Raw genomic sequence first — 16,501 nt, forward strand, 5'->3', positions numbered from 1 at the left:
GTGGGAGGAGGACCAGTAAATATTAACAATGAGAGAGACAGAGACATATAAGCAGTTTTGCCTCCAACTTAGTCTTTAGTTTCCTCCTCAGATAATACAGGCAGGACCACAGGGGCTCCTTGGACAGAAGATGTTTTGCTCACAATTCATGATTCATTTCTCAACATGCCAGTAACAGATTTTCTGCTTATTTGCTTCTGAACATGATGGTTTTTGGAGGACTTACCTCTTCCCTTTTGGCTTTGTTGTTGTTGTTGTTGTCAGTCCTGGGGCTTCAACTCTGGGCCTGGGCACTGTCCCTCAGCTCTTCAGCTCAAGGCTAAAGCTTACCACTTGAGCCACAGTGCCACTTCTGGTTTTCTAGTGGTTTATTGGAAATAAGAGTCTCACGGAGTTTCCTGCCTGGGCTGGCTTTGAATCGTGATCATCAGATCTCAATCTCCTGAGTAGTTAGGATCACAGGTGTGAGCTACCAGCACCCAGCATTGGCTCAATCATTTTATATATCTAAAGACAGAATATGAAGGATTGAGCCCCACCCTATTATCTCAGGTGCATACAGATGCCAGGCCAGACACCAGGTATGCATGGACATGCTTGGCATGCAGGCAGGGCAATCCTAACTAAGCCTGGCTATAAACATTCCATTGTGGGCCTAACCAAAAGTTCCTGTCTCCCACCCCTAATAGCCTTTCAATGACCCATCTCTTTGCTCAGACTCCATAAAAGCTTAATTCCAGCCCCACCTCCTTACACAACCCTCATCCCAAGGGAAGTTTGCTGCCCCTCACTGCTGTGCCTCAATAAACAGTCCTCCCCTATCAAATCCCCCCTGTTTCTTTCTCCTCCAGTTTTCTAACAGTTTTCCTCAAAGGCTTTTGACTTCCCAACCCTAAGCGAGGTTCATGAAGAAAGGGCAAAGACACCAGAACAGTTTAAACACACAGTGGCCTACGTTTCCCTCATTACATGCTTGCATTATTGCAACAGGAGTTTTAGGCCCTAAGCTCAGCTCTGAGGCTCCATGTGTCAAGTCCACCCACTTGGTCCTACACACCAAATAAAGAGATGAGTAAAAGTGAAGGGAAGAGAAAGTGGTTTGTTATACAGCGTGGGCATGCTTAGAACAGTATTGTCACCTGTCAGAACATTAAGACCCAATAGGTTCTTGGTCTCAACAAAGACAGACTTCAAGGGTTGACACACAGAGGAGTTTTGCACAGCAAGGTTTATTGCAAGCTAGCAAAAGCAAAAGAGAATGTGTTTCAGAGGGACCTGAGGGTGAGCAGCTCCAGAAGCAGTCAGATGTACTGCGCTCTCAGGGTGGCCAGGTTTTAGCCGACAGTGTTTATGGCACTTAAGAAGAACAGGGAAGGCTGTTTTTGGAAGGGGTTGGATATTGAAGCAGTCCATTCAGAACCAAGATGGTGATTTCTAAGGTGCATGCACAGACAACCACTGCTTTTCTTGCAAGGTCATAAAGTCTTTGCCTGACCCTTGTGTAGACTTGTTCAGGAATTCTGCAGAATTGGGCCAAAGCCACAAAATAGGGAATTCACAGAACTGATGAAGGGGCAGAGAGGTGTTAAAACCAGGCAAGAAGCTGGGTGCTTGGTGGCTCATGCCTGTAATCCTAGCTACTCAGGAGGCTGAGATCTTAGAATCACAGTTCAAAGCCAGCCTGGGCAAGGAAAGTCCGTGAGACTCTGATCTCCAATAAACCACCAGAAAATCAGAACTGGCGCTATGGCTCAAATGGTAGAGAGCTTTCCTTGAGCTGAAGAGCCCAGGCCCAGAGTTCAAGCCCTATGATTAGAAAACAAAACAAAAATTTAAAAAACGGGCAAGAGGGCTAGAGGGGCACTGGCTGTTTATTGTCTGTTTCTTGTGGTTTTTTTCTGTTGCTTGTGGTTTTGCCTGTCACTGGTGGATGGCTGCTGCCACTGCAGGTAGGCCACATTGCTCCTTATCTACGACCTTCTCAGTACCATGGGAGCTTGAGATTTGGACAGCCACCCTAAACCTGGAAATAAGACCATATGATAGTTGCATTGTGCTAGAACATTTCAAAACCCACAAACAATAAACAACAACAATAATGATAAACTTAAAGCAACACAGCCGATTTAGCCCAGAAGTTCTGAGGTATGCTGACACCTTTTCTCCCTCTCTCCTTTCTCTCTCTTATGCTAAGTTGGTGCTAGGGATGGAACCTAGCACCTCACCAGTGCCAGACAGGCAAGCTACCACTGAGCTACAGCCCAGCCCATTTGTGTTCACTGTTACAAGCATTTTAGTTTCTCCCATTGAAGTGCCTTCTCATTATTTTCATCTTTCACAAAGGAGTTTAAATAAGACTGGGGGATAAACTGGAAGTGGAGAATTGGGATTCGAACCAGGATTAACCCTGCTCTGTTGGCTGGAGTGATGTCACGTTTTTGATTCCTTACCTATGTGGGCTGTGCTCACTCAGAGGGAGAGAGGGAGGAAGAGAACAAAGAGAGTTTAATGCTGTGGGGCATTTAACTCATCAGTCATCACCCATCGGTCATCACTTTGTAGTCCTGGATGATTGTGCAGTAAGAGGTGGTTCCCTGGGCAGCTCAGCACATTCTCAGAGCACAAGCAGATTGCTATATGCTAAGGAAAGATTCATTCTGCAGAGTTTACAATCTTATCCCTTACGTGTAGCTAACCCATACCATCTAATGCATAATCAGGGAGATTGGATTGCTCCCCTTTCTTTGGGGGCTTCAGAAGGTTGCATGGGCTGGATGAGCACTAAGTGGAGCCTTCAAGGGTAATTCAATCACCCCCTGGGCTGGCTGTCACTCTAACTCTAAAGGGCTCAGGCTGTCAGGGGCCTTCACCAGGCTTGCTGGAACCAGGACATTCAGCTCCTTGGCAATTGTTGCTGATTCTAGGATTTCCTGGAAAGCGTGGGTTCTTCTCTAGGGCTAGGGGGCGCTGAGAGTAACAAGTACCGGCTGGATAAACCACCTCACACTAGCAGTGCTTTCTCTTGGGAGCCTTGCATTTGTCACCTGACAGATACATGAAGGTGGTGCACCGCATGAACCGTCACATTGATTTGTAGACACAATTCCTGCCATCTTTGATTTGTACTCAAAGCTCTCTGACAGGCTGACACAATGTGTTGGGAAGAGGTTGGAGTAGGAGGTAAAAGACCCAGGTTTTACTCTCTATTCTATCACCACCAGCTTTTGCTGTCCATTCAGGCTCTGTGTGCTCCAGCGGATCAGTTTCATGTGTTAAATAGAGCTGATATTGCTTGAGAACAGAAATGAATATCAGGGTAATGAAGGTCGTAATTAGCACTTAGCAAGAGAGTGACACTGTGGCATTTATCTTGTTCCTTTCCTCCCCCCCCCTTTTGTTCTTTTACAAGTCAGTGTGTCTGCCTCATTTATTCCCTCACTTTGACAATGGTCACTCAGATGCTAGGCACCCATGCACCCCAGCCTCCCTGCGTGCGCCTGGCCCCCACCCTGGCACCGAGCTCCCATCTGGGTCTCCGTTCCTGAGTCAAATAAAATGACCCCCATTGGCATTGTGGGCATAGTGGCTGTCGCTGAGGTCCTTGAAGGTGGCAGTGGCCACAGGGGATGCTGACTCCGAGTGAAGCTGGGCCGGCCTTGTCCTTGCAAATGCAGTGCAAGAGAGCATAGCGGATGGAAAGCAAATGCACAGAACTCTGCTGCCTAGCTTTATTTGCATATGGAGTGGGTAGAGGATTACTGACATTCTGAAACCAGAGCAGCCTGGGTTCAAATCCTAGATGGCTCATTTCTGATGGTACTGGACCATGTCTTCAGCTTATCTAACATTGCTAAGCAGAGGGACAGACCTCAGCAGAGTAACAGAGCCTTGGGGCCTCTGAGGTTGTGAAGACATTGCCTACTCAGCCTAAGGAGGACCTTTTGGCCTCCTCCAGAGAGACAGAGAGGCAGTGCTGGCCTGGCAGAAGTGTACCACAGTCCACAGGAACCCACATCACCACTTCTCATACTGCCCAGCAAATGTGCCCAGCCAGCCCCTCCCACTAGCATCTGGGTAAGGATCAAGCCTTCAACACACATATGGGCTCAAGAGTCTTAGCTGTTTAGTTTTGTGAATTTATATAAGATAGGTATCACTGTCTCATGGTTCCAACTGAAAAGTCGCAGATAATCCAGCATCCTGGTAATTTTGAGTCTCTATTAAAAATGAATCTGAAGCTACATAAGGATGGAACAGGATGAGGTTAAGTTGGGGTACAATACTATCTGCTTTTACTGTTTGGTGTGTGTTTCCCTCTAGTCTGTATCATGTGGTTACTTAAACTGGAAACCCAACAATTCTCTTACAATCCTATCAAAAGTTATCAGTTAGTCAGCACATGACTCGACAAGGTAGGATACTTTGGCTTAATCATTTTTTTCCCCCTAGGTTGCAAGTGACAGAAATCCAGTATTGAAAAAACAACACATAAAAATAGCATTAGCTAGCCGGGCGCCTGGTGGCTCACGCCTGTAATCCTAACTACTCAGGAGGCTGAGATCTGAGGATCATAGTTCAAAGCCAGCCCAGGCAAGGAAAGTCCGTGAGACTCTTATCTCCAATAAACCACTAGAAAACCGGAAGTGGCGCTGTGGCTCAAGTGGTAGAGTGCTCACCTTGAGCTGAAGAGCTGAGGGATAGTGCCCAAGCCCAGAGTTCAAGCCCCAAGACCAACAACAACAACAAAAATAGCACTAGCTAACTGTTGTAAAGGTCGTCAGTGGTCAGAAATCAGTGATGGTCTAATACTGTGATTGCAGGAGCAGGGTGGAGTTATGGATGGTGTCTCACCTAGGCCTTTCCCTGCTGTTCTTCCCTCAGATGATAAATAGCCTGTGCCAGTGTTCTTATAAGTCCAATGCTGTCTACCAAGTTCTGATCTGGAACATAGGATTATCTCACCTGACCTCAGGTGTCTCATCCATAAAATGAGAGTAGTAATATCAGGTTTATAGGGCTCTTAGGTAGACATACCAAGGGTAGTTAGTGTCTAGCACAGAGTAGGCCCTCACTGAATATGTATTGCGTAAGTAGATGAGTACATATAAACAAAGGCAACATGTACCCAAATAAATGTTGATTAATCTGGTTGACATTTATTGGTGAAGCTGTTGGCAAATGGTTCTGTGTTAGTTTGAAATGTGGACTTGCTCAGCTATTTATTCTACTGAATGTCATCAGCCACTCTAGATGAACCTGACCAATTAGTGTGTATGATCGAGAAACAGTTCACACTTTTGGTAGCCTTAGATAACTTTTTTTTGAATTTGTAAAAATGGTTGCTTAGGTAAAAATAAGCTCAGAATTCCAGGATATGTGCTCCTATTTTATAGGAGAGTTAGGAAACCTGAAGGATAAGAACTATGGCTTAGGTGCTGATAAGGAGTCAGGTACTGATCTGAACAGAACAGCTTGTGACATACAGCAGGGTCTTGTCTTGCTTGTCCAGAACCCTTGGAGGCCACAAAAAACAACAGCCCCAATCTGAATATCCAAGGCCAAGAACTCTGCTGCCACTCACCATGTAGTAGGTGTTGGTAACACATACTCTAGTCTTCAGAAGTTAATGGCCCGCCCAGTTTTCCAGGAGTGGCCATTCCTATGTCCACAGACCCAAATAATAGCTGAGGTCTTGGGACCTCTAGCGCAGCATTTGTCCTTGTGCCTGCCCACATTCCATCTGGAGGGGGCACTCCCGCTTTGCTGTGCCTTCATTCATCTGCTCCTGTTTACATCTCCTCCATGTCTGTCCTTGAATTCTTTTTTTTGCCTTTTCTCTTTTTATTAGCAGGTATTATTTACACAATATCCTTAAGTTCTTTCTCTGGTGAAGCCAGGATCTTTCTGGTCCCCTACACAGGTCCCCTACCTGGGTCTGGTGACATTTCTTATGAGCCAAGCCAAGAGACTAGGGGAAGATCCCTTTCAGTTCCACATATGAGAGAAAACATACTGTCTTTTGGAGTTTGGTGTATTTCCCTGAACTATCTCTGTTTCTATCCATTTTCCTACAATTGACATAATCTTGTCCTGTTGCCAGAAATAACATTCAAAAATTCCTCATACCAGCCACCATCAAATGTCACCATAATCAGAGCCTGGTCAGACCCAGGGAGTTTCCTCAAGAAGATGAGCCTCTATCTGGGGTGTCAGGCATGTGACACAATATGCTGTGCTAGGGCTCATGCTGACCTATTTGGTGACATTGTCACAGAGAAGAATTTAAGGATGACTCTAGTTAAATGAGAAGTTTATAGAAAAACAGGAAACAAAAGCACATTCCAATGGGCTGAGAAGCAAGTGCAGAAGAAGCACCAAGTTCTCTTGTGAGGCTCAGGTCAGTCTGTTCCTCATTTGTTTTTGAAATGAATGCATTCAAGACTGCCAGACACCAGATCTCCTCAGTTGACATAGGCGTATATGTTTGAGGTTCTGCCAGGTTCTTTCTTGTGGAAGATGTTTATGTAGGGAACAAAAGCCCGTCATTAGGGGATGTTTATTCTTCTTTAGCAAGGTCTTCTTTTAGTACAGGGAGGAATTTCACCAGATGCTTTCTATCTACTCAGTAAACTAGCAATGCAAGGTTAAAAGTATGGCTAGCTGGCAATTTGGAGGGGGTGATAGAGAGAGACTAAGTTACATCTCCATTCAGAGTTTATTTTCAGATCCTGGCTCTAAATGTACTTTTTGTTTTGTTTTTTGTTTGTTTGTTTGTTTTTTGCCGGTCCTGGGCACTGTCCCTGAGCTCAAGGCTAGCGCTCTACCACTTGAGCCACAGTGCTACTTCTGGCCTCTTCTGTTTATGTGGTACTGAGGAATCAAACCCAGGGCTTCATGCATGCTAAGCAAGCATTCTACCACTAAGCCATATTCCCAGCCTCTAAACTTCCTTTGGATTTTTGTTTTCATGCCTTGTTTTTAACTTGTTTTTGTTCTCATGTCTCAATGTCCCTAATCTAATCTGCCTTCAGTTCTTCATTTATGGTTGAAGAAAACTTTATTATATATGTGGGTCTATAGTGTGTATATGTGTGTATGTTTATTACATCCTCTTTATCCATTCATTGGCACCTAGACTGCACCTAGACTACTTTCATAGCTTGGTTATTGTGAATAGCACTGATATAAACATGGGTGTGTAGGAATTTCTGTTGTATGCCGACTAACATTCCTTTAGGTAGATGTCTGGGAGTAGTATAGCAAGATCATAATTGATTATTAAGGTTAGAAAAGGGGGTATTTGTCTGGGAGCAGGGCTGGGGGTGGGACTGGCAGACACGGTTGGAGGAGGTTGATGAGGTCGGTGGAAAGCTCCCACTCAAAAGGGGCTCTTACTCCTTTTAACTCCATTGATACGGATTTCTCTTTCTAATAAGCAGCATACTTGGCAGTTGCAATTTTATTCTTTTAACTCCTTTGATAAAGATTTATCTCCCTAACATGGCTATTTGGTCACAGGCAGGATGCCTGGTAATTACAGTATCTTCTTTGAATTCCTAATTACAGTATCTTTGAATTCTTTCAACACAAGATCCCTATTTTTTGCCTGGCTGCTGGTCACAAGCAGTACAGATAAGTTACAATTGAAATAAAAAAAGCAAATAATTCCAAAAAATATCAGTATATGAGACAGAGGCACTTTGGTTTAACAGAAAAGACTGCTTTTTCTCACATTTGAGCTTGAACTCAGGGCCTTGAACTTGCTTGGCTTTCTTGCTCATAGCTGGTGCTCTGCCACTTGGGCCATGCAAACCAGTAGCAGTGAGCAAATTTCTTCCCTCCACACACAACCCTGGAGTCATGGACAGCATTTATTATCATTTGTTTTCTTGATTGCCATTCTGACTAGGGTGAAGTAGAATCTCATTAAAGTTTTTATTTCTATTTCCCTTATGGCTGAGGGGGTTGAACTTGTTTTCCTGTATTTCCTGGTCACTCATAAAATTTCCTCTTTCTTAGAAAGGGGCTCATCAGTGGTTGGATTTAGGGCCTAGTCTCTATTTAATGAGACTTAACGGAGTCTACTTAATGAGATTAGGTCTACAGAGACATTATTTCCAAATGAGGCCACAGACAAAAGTATAGGGGAGGCGTTTAGACTTGAACATACCTTTGGAGTGGGAGGAAGACTACCCATTTTCAGACGTTCCTTCTCTTCATTCATTTTGTATTCCCATCTTCTCCATGGAGGCCAGCCTAGTCCTTTCCCTCGGCTCTACCCCACACCCAGGACCAGCGATCCACACACAGATGAATTTTAAATTCTATTCAAACATTCAGGAAAAGGTCTGGCATGGACACATCCCAATTCTGCTCTCACCTCTGCAGTCGGGGACGCATGCCCCAGAGAACAGCAGCAACTTTGCAAAAGGCCTGCAAGAAATGGTCCACCCCAGGGAGCCCTGAAATTTTCAACCAGAGTAAGAAACAGCGCATACCAGATGAGACATTGTGATTAGTCTTTCAAGAGAAAGCAGAAGTTGCAGAGATTTTTGTAATAGGAATATAGCAAAATGTGCTTGTACTGAAAAGAAGTGAAACCCACAGACAGAAGTCTTATGTCTGCTCTTGATCGGTATTCATATGGGGAAATAATAAACCGTTTTTAGATGTCATATTCTCACTGATTGGAAGGATACTGGAGCTGGTGCTATTAATGCAATTTTTACAAGTGTTGGCCTTGCTCAAGTGCTACCCGAAAGTGTGATTATTTGGCCTTTGTCTTCCTCCAAGATTCTTAGTATTAAGCCTCTGAGTTCTTATTACCATCATCACTTGGCTGTGCTGCCAATCTTGTCCACATGCCTGACATAGCTCAGAATGGAGAAAACAGCTATTTAATTGGTCACAGTTCCTAGCTAGCAGGACCTCCAGTTTAATAACGTTTATAATACCTCTAGTTCTTGTGAGGGCATTGGATAAGAAACGTTTTTTATCTGGGGCTTAAAGGAGTTATTCAATAAATCTGTCTTCAAATATCCAAGGCAGCAGGACCTAGAGTGTTTGGGAACAGAGACCCGGTTTGGGTCTCTCCATGTCCAATCTGTATTCTTTATTAGTATATGATCTTCAGCAAGACTCTTTGTAAAATGGGGACTAATATTTGCTGAGATTAAGTCAGTGGTTAATGGAGATAGTATAGGTAAAGTCCCTGGCCTGGTGTTTGAGTCCTTAGTTTTGAGTCCTAGATTTCCAGTCTCAGGTTTTGGCACCAAATGTAAGGAAATATTAAGGAAATATTTCAAGTACCAGGAATATGAACCGAGAAAAGGATATAGAGATAAACTCATAGGCTAGTGGGTTTATCGGACTCCAAACCTGAGAATGGCGCCCAGGTCTTCTTCAGCTTAGCTGGAGAAGAAATGGTAAGAATCCCTTACAACTAAGGTATCTTTCATGAGAGAGAGAGAGAGAGAGAGAGAGAGAGAGAGAGAGAGAGAGAGAGAGAGAGAGAGAGAGAGAGAGAGAGAGAGAGAGAGAGTCTGGCAGGGCAGAGGCCAGGAGTGTGAGTGGGGGACACGATGGAAACAGGGAAAGGGGCTTTCTATGCAGAGATGAAATCTTGAGTTTTAGGTAAAGAGGGTTTTTACAGCATCTGGTCACCCAGTATCCAAAGATGTGGGCCTCAGTTCTAAGGTTATCTCTCACAGCTGCAGGGTGTGTTTAGGGAGAAGAAAGTTGAGATGGTTCAGTGTGGTTAGCAGCAAGGGTGGTTCTGGCATTTTTCTGGATGTGGTTGGCTAGGGAGGTAGATGAGTGTTTCCAGTTTGAGTCATTTTCCATCATACTGAATCAAAACCTTCTTTAGGAGATGTGTGTGTGTGTGTGTGTGTGTGTGTGTGTGTGTGTGTGTGTGTTCGGGGGGAATAAGGAAAGTTAAGTTAGGAACTTTCTAGTCTGGACTCCTTCGGAATAGTTGGTTCCTTAGAATTACACCAGCAGGACTGGTGTTCCAGAAGTCTTCTGTTTGTTTAAAACTTAAAAAAAAATAAAGGGGGGGCTGGGAAGGTGGCTCAGTGGTAGAGTGCTTGCCTTGCATGCATGAGGCCCTGGGTTCGATTCCTCAGCACCACATAAGCAGAAAAAGCCAGAAGTGGAGCTGTGGCTCAAGTGGTAGAGCACTAGCCTTGAGCTGAAGAACTGAGGGACAGCGCCCAGGCCCGGAGTTCAGGCCCCATGACTGGCAAAAAATAAATAAATAAATAAATAAAGGGGAGCATTTTACATAACCATTAGAAAGAAGAATATTATCATTTGCAGGGAAATGGACGGATCAGAACAAATCATATTAAGTGAGGTAAGCCAAGCTCAGAGAGATAAATGGCACATATTTTCTCTCATATGTGGAAACTAGATCTAAATTATACTGGGACATGATAAATTATACAGGACTCTAGGCATTGACATACAGTGAGACCAAAGGAGGATACTCTTAGGAGAGGAACACGAAGGCACAATGCCTATGCTCATCTGTTCATATAAAATAAAATTGATCAAAACAACCCCCCCCCAAATAAATAAATAAAGGGAGCAAGAAAGGAAGCAAAGAAGGATGTGAACTTGGAATCCAGCTCAGTGCACACTGAATGCCAGCTTTCTCCCTTCAGGCAGTCCTCCAGGGGTGGTTTAGCAAGGGAAGGAATCCAGTACCTCTGGATACAGAGAGATCCTTTTCAACCTACACCTGTCTTTTTTCTTCCAGACAACTAAAGCTGTTATTACCCATAGGAATGAATTACAGAAGTATGTATGAAAACTTGCCTTAGAAGTAGATGTTACTGCTGCATGCCAGCTCTCAGCTTTGCTGGCTGCGTGTCCCCTTGAAACTGGAATGGTAATAGGACCCTCCTTTTTTTTTGTTGTTGTTGTTGGTGCTGGAATTTGAGGTCAGGGCCTTCAATGTGCTAAGCAGGTGCTCAGCCACTTGAGCCAGACCTCAAGCCCCCCAACTCTTAGTTAGATGAAGCACCTAGATGGGTCCCTGACTCATACATGGGGATGTAAGGTGTTACTCTGGTTCCAGTGCCTGTCTTGTAGTCTGTTGTACCTCTGAGAATGTTTTTACGCTCTGACTTATTTTTAGATGCAAACAAGGTAATAAGCAGCAATGTAAACATATATACTTGAAAAATCAGCACCTTGACCTGTGTGCAGCAGGCGATTGTTTTACTTTCGTTGTAACACCCACGCGGGCAGAATTGCTATTGAACAGATTTGAGGGAAATTTAATCTTTGAAGTGTCAGGGCTTCGATCTTTATAGAGACACATCTTGATTAATTGCCTTCGACCACTGTGTAGTACTCAGCCATTGGTTGAGATGGGGTGTCTAATTTATTTTTGCCTAGGCTGCTCTGTAACCCCATTGTTTGCCTCCCAAGTAGCTAGGATTACAGGCTCGAACCACCATACTTCACTCAGATCTTCTTTAGCTATGGGAAGTGAAATGGATTTTGTTTCTATGGCACTTGTTCCAAATGTCCCTGTACCCCTCTGATACCATAGGTTGTTTTCCTTTCCTTTTCCTTTTCCTTTTCTCATTCCCTTTCCATTTCTCCCCTCCCTTCCCTCCCTCCCTCCCTCCTTCCCTCCCTCCCTCCCTACCTCTCTAGTGCTCTCCTCTTTTTGTGACAATACCGGAGCTTGAACTTAGGGCCTGGGTGTTCTCCTTTAGCTCATTCACTCCACTTTTGCCTGTTTTGTCACTTGTGGGACATGAACTCAGGGCCTGAACGCTATCCCTGAGCTCTTTTGCTCAAGGCTAGTGTTCTACCACTTGGAGCCAGAGCTCCACTTCTGGTTTTTGAGTGATTAATTGAAGATAAGAGTCTCCAGGGGACTTTTCTGACTGTGGCTTTCAACCATGATCCTTAGATCTCAGCCTCCTGAGTAGCTAGGATTACAGGTGTGAGCCACTGGTGCCTGGCCACTTTTATTTTTTGCTGGTTAGTTGGAGATAAGAGTTTCACAGATTTAACCTGGCCTGGGTTGGTTTCGAATCACTGTCTTCAGATCTCAGCCTCCTGAGTAGCTAGGATTGTAAGCGTAATCTATCAGCGCCCAGCTTCTATATTTCTTTTGTAAAAGTGCAATCCTTTTAGTCAGGTGTCTCAGAGAACACATTATCTTTATCATCTCTTAGGATTCATTTTGGAGCCAACATAAGTCTTTCTGATTAATTAACTGAAGGCAGAATCTGTGGAGCAGAGATGATAGAACGGGGCTCTTTTTGAATGTGTGTCTGGGGGATCCAGTCCTAGTGGTAGATGCTATGCAGATGTCCAAAGTGGCTTTTAAATGAACAGGATCATTTAGTCATGCAAACCCTTTTTCCACTTACTCTTTCCTTATGTGTATTCAGTGTGCCTTTGGCTCCAGGCATCATGTGGGGATACATTAGTGAGCTAGGCCTGGTCCCAAGCTGAGTCTGTAACAATGGAGCTGACCCACACTGCTCAGAAAGGACTGGGGTGTTGTGCATCTTCTGGTCTGACAGCCTTTGGAAAGGGAATGCCGTTTGAGGTTGAGACATGCCTTTGGGAATGTCTTGGACTGGGACTGTAGCTGTATCATAACCATCCTCAAGCCCGTGGCATGCTTGAGATGATGAAAAAAAAGGCAGCATTGGCAAGACCACATCTTAGAGAATATGCAGTCTCCCCATTTCTCTGTCAGTCTAACTTACTGGCGTTCTTTTGGCAAGCATGTGGGGACACAGCAGGTGCTGGTGGGGCTACACATGTTAGTTATAAGTAGACACTTTTTTTTTTTGAAAGTGACAAGGTCTTGTGCTATGCAGCCCAGGCTGGCCTCCAGTCTCTTTCAGTGTTGGTATTATAGGTGTGTACCACTGTACTTGGTTGGTAGGTGATCTTTTTGGTTACTTGATCTCTATGCTATCCCAGGTCTCAGTGCTTATTTTCTTTCAATGTAATACTAATCATAGTTTGCCCTGTCACCTAGAGTCATTCAGTGACTTTAGGGGGGGCAGTAGAGGAGGAAAGAGTAGAAGTGAAGTTTGTTCAAGGTAACCCCTGAAGGATTAGTCCCTGGATTATTTCCCCCAGGTCAAGCCAAACATCAGGTGTGCGCTCACATGTTTGATCACAGGCATTCTGACCTAGGTCATTCTGACCTAGGCTTGGCAGAAAGTTCCCTCACTCCAGGCAGAACATTCCATTCTGGGCCTGGCCAAGGGTGCCTGCCTTTGGCCCCCAAAACACTGTAGCCTTTTCTTTTCTTTTTTTCTTTCTTCTTCCTCCTACTTCTCCTCCTCCTCCTCTTCCTCCTCCTCTTTCTCCTCCTCCTCTTTTTTTTTTTTTTAAATTTTGTTTCCTCATTAAGATCAATATAAGCCTGACTCCCAACTCTACCTCCCCACACAACCTCCAATCCTGGGGGAACGTTGCTGCCCCTCGCTGTTCATCAATACACAGTCCTTGCCTGTGGAGATGAGTCTGGCCTGTTCCTTTCTCCTCTACTTTCCTAACAAGCCCACCAGCAGTGATTGTAGTAAGAAGATGGCTTTGTTCCCTAGGGGACAGTTGGCAATGTCAAAACACATTCCTAATAAGGTTCTAGTAAGGATCTGTTTTAGTATAACAGAGTTACAGAGTTAAAGTATGGAGAGAGAGAAAAATAAAAGAGAAACATTTTCTTCCCACCATGCAGGAGATGGGAGATAAAGACACAAAATGGTAGTTCTTATCCATAGTTTCGGAGCAAGTCACTGGCACTTATCCTTAGACTATGGTAGATAAGATGGGTGGGGCATACCTCAGGCCCAGGTAAACCTAAGGACTTCCTTATATTCTTTCTGTCTCTGTCTATTCATGGAGAGTGCCCAGAGTTTTACCATTAAAAAAAGGTGGATTTAGATAGCCTCTTACTGGGAAAGAGGATGCTGTTCCTATCTTAGAGAGAGGCTAATCTAAAAACCTAAGCATGTTTTTAATTTAAATTTATAGTGAAAATGAACCAGAAAACTTGTACTTGGGGGATGGGAAGGAGCAACTGGGTAGAGAGCAGGCAAAGGGACGGGTGACTTTATCTAGAAAGGAATGTACACTCCTGATTTCTGTAACTGCAACTCCTCTGTATGTAACCCGTATAATAAAAATAAACAACTTTGAAAAAATGTAATGTAGTTTTTAATTTTTTCTGATTTTTGGAGATGTAGTCCAGGCTGGCCTTGAACCCAAGCTTGTCTTGCTTCAGCCTTGTGAGTGCCGGGATGATAGGCCAGGCTCAGGAGACATTTTTTGTTATTACTTGGGATGGAGTGTTACTGGTGTCTAGTAGGTAGTGACCATGTACGCTGCTCATGGCCCTGAAATGCACAGGGAGAGTGCCACGTAATAAAGAATCATCACCCCAAATGTCAGCAGTTGTGAGATTGGGAAAGTCCAGCTTTAGCCAATGGCTCTAGTTCCAGGTGGACTTCACAATTCAGAGGGAGCTGTGGCAGACACACTCACTAATGCTAGAGCAAGCCAGAGGCATGCTGCAGGAGAGCATTTTTTTTTTAATGGCCTTCATCCAGGCCTTTTTATTTATTTTATTTTATTATTGTTATTATAAAGGTGATGTACAGAGGGGCTACGGTTTCATGTCAGGTAAAGAGCACATTTCTTTTTGGACAATGGCACCCTCTTTTTATTCCTTATACACCATTGGGCAGCCATAATGGCCTGTGTCCCACTCAGGGTCCATTTTCTGATGGGGAAGTCGTGGAACCAATCCCTAGCTTGACCTCTGGCGCCTCCTGGTGGCTCCAGGAGAAACTCTAGCCTCTTAGAGACCCAGCAAAATCCCTCTCCTTGATGGGCCCGTTAGGGCTTTAACTCCATCCTAAGCTTCTCCTCTCCCAAATGCACCCCCTACACCCTTACTTTCCAGATCCAGTCATCATAACAGTTAGTGATCACCTCCTTGACACCGCACAGGCCCTCCCACAGGTCTGGACCCTTCCATGACAGACTTCATCCTTCAAGCTGATGTTTTTGGACCCTTTTCCAATTTTCCCAGAAAGCAGTGCCATCCATCCATCCATCCATCCATCCATCCATTCATTCATTCATTCATTCATTCATTCTGGTGCCGAGGATTGAATCCAGATCCTTGAGCATGCTCAGTGCACACTGTAACACTGAGTCACACCCAGACTTCTGCGATGGTGCATCTTGTGCAAATGTTTTTTTTTTTTTTTGAGAGGATACTCACTAGAGAAAGAAGTGAAACCTGACAGGTGAAAGGGAGGAGCTGGGGAAAGATGGGTTATCCAGAGAACAGCCTTGGTCTGATCTCACAGGGGGTCCTGGGAAGTGAATTGAATCACAGACACTGTCTCACCCAGAGTGTAGAGGGTTGTGTGGTCCAACTCCCTGTTCCCAGGCAGGCAGTCATCGGTCAAGGGAAGGACACAGATCCCAGGCATGTCCAGGGAGGCCTCCCTGTTCTGTTTGCTGCTGGTGACAGGTGTGAACTTGAAGCAGTAACATCTGGGAAGAGGGGTCCCCATACTGATCACAGCCATCTGCAATGTCAGCTCTGAAGTGGTTAGAGAAATCTTTGCAGGTGGCAGGGAGGCTGAGACCTGAGGGACAGGGAGGGCCTCCTGGGAGGACACTTGGAGCCCAGTCAGAGCAGAGGACACAATGCTACAAGAATAGAGGCCGGAATGAACTTGGAGTGCTCAATATTAAATTCTAAATCAAATTATTTAATTTAATGTGTTCAATAATTTACAATTCAAATGGTAATTAATTAGGGCTGAGGGCATAGCCCAAGTGGTAGAGCACTTACGTAGCAAGTGAAAGGTCCTAGGTTCAATCCCCAGTGCTGCAAAAATAAAATAGAGATTAATGCTTAATATTGAAGAAAGCCAGTGTGGCTGAAATTTTCTGAATGGAAGGAAGATCCATCGAAGAGTGAGGATTTGGGATTTTATGCTCAGAGAAACAAGGAGCCTTTGGAGGGACTGTGAGAGAGGCAGTTGCCAACACCTGAATTAGGTTTCAAGATCCTTTTGGCTGCAGGGCAGAAAATCAAGTAGAACAGGGCAACCTGGAAATGGACTGGACAAAACTCTTCAGCACCAAGCCAAACGCACCATGGTGGGCGGAGTGAGGGGAAGCAAGTTGTGCCAAGGCGCACAGCCAGCAATTTGTCAGAGCCGGGATTTGATGGCCGGACTGTGGGTGCAGGGTCACCATGCAGGTTGTTGCCTTGGAGGTCGGGGGGGAGCTGGGTTCAGCAGAGAGCAGGGTAGGGGCTTCATTGTTGTTGAGCTAGCCCAAGTGAGTGTGTTTGAATAGGATGAGGAGGTGGTGCAACTTGGCACGGTCAGAAGGGAGTAAGAAGAGGGTGATAGCTAGTGGTGTGGACATGCACATGTGTGTCCTGGCTCTGGAGGTGTGGGTAATGCAGGGGAGAAGGGATTAC

This window comes from Dipodomys merriami, unplaced genomic scaffold, assembly GCF_024711535.1.
Source record: "Dipodomys merriami isolate MVZ:Mamm:240054 unplaced genomic scaffold, mDipMer1.0.p SCAF_60, whole genome shotgun sequence".
Lineage (NCBI taxonomy): Eukaryota > Metazoa > Chordata > Mammalia > Rodentia > Heteromyidae > Dipodomys > Dipodomys merriami.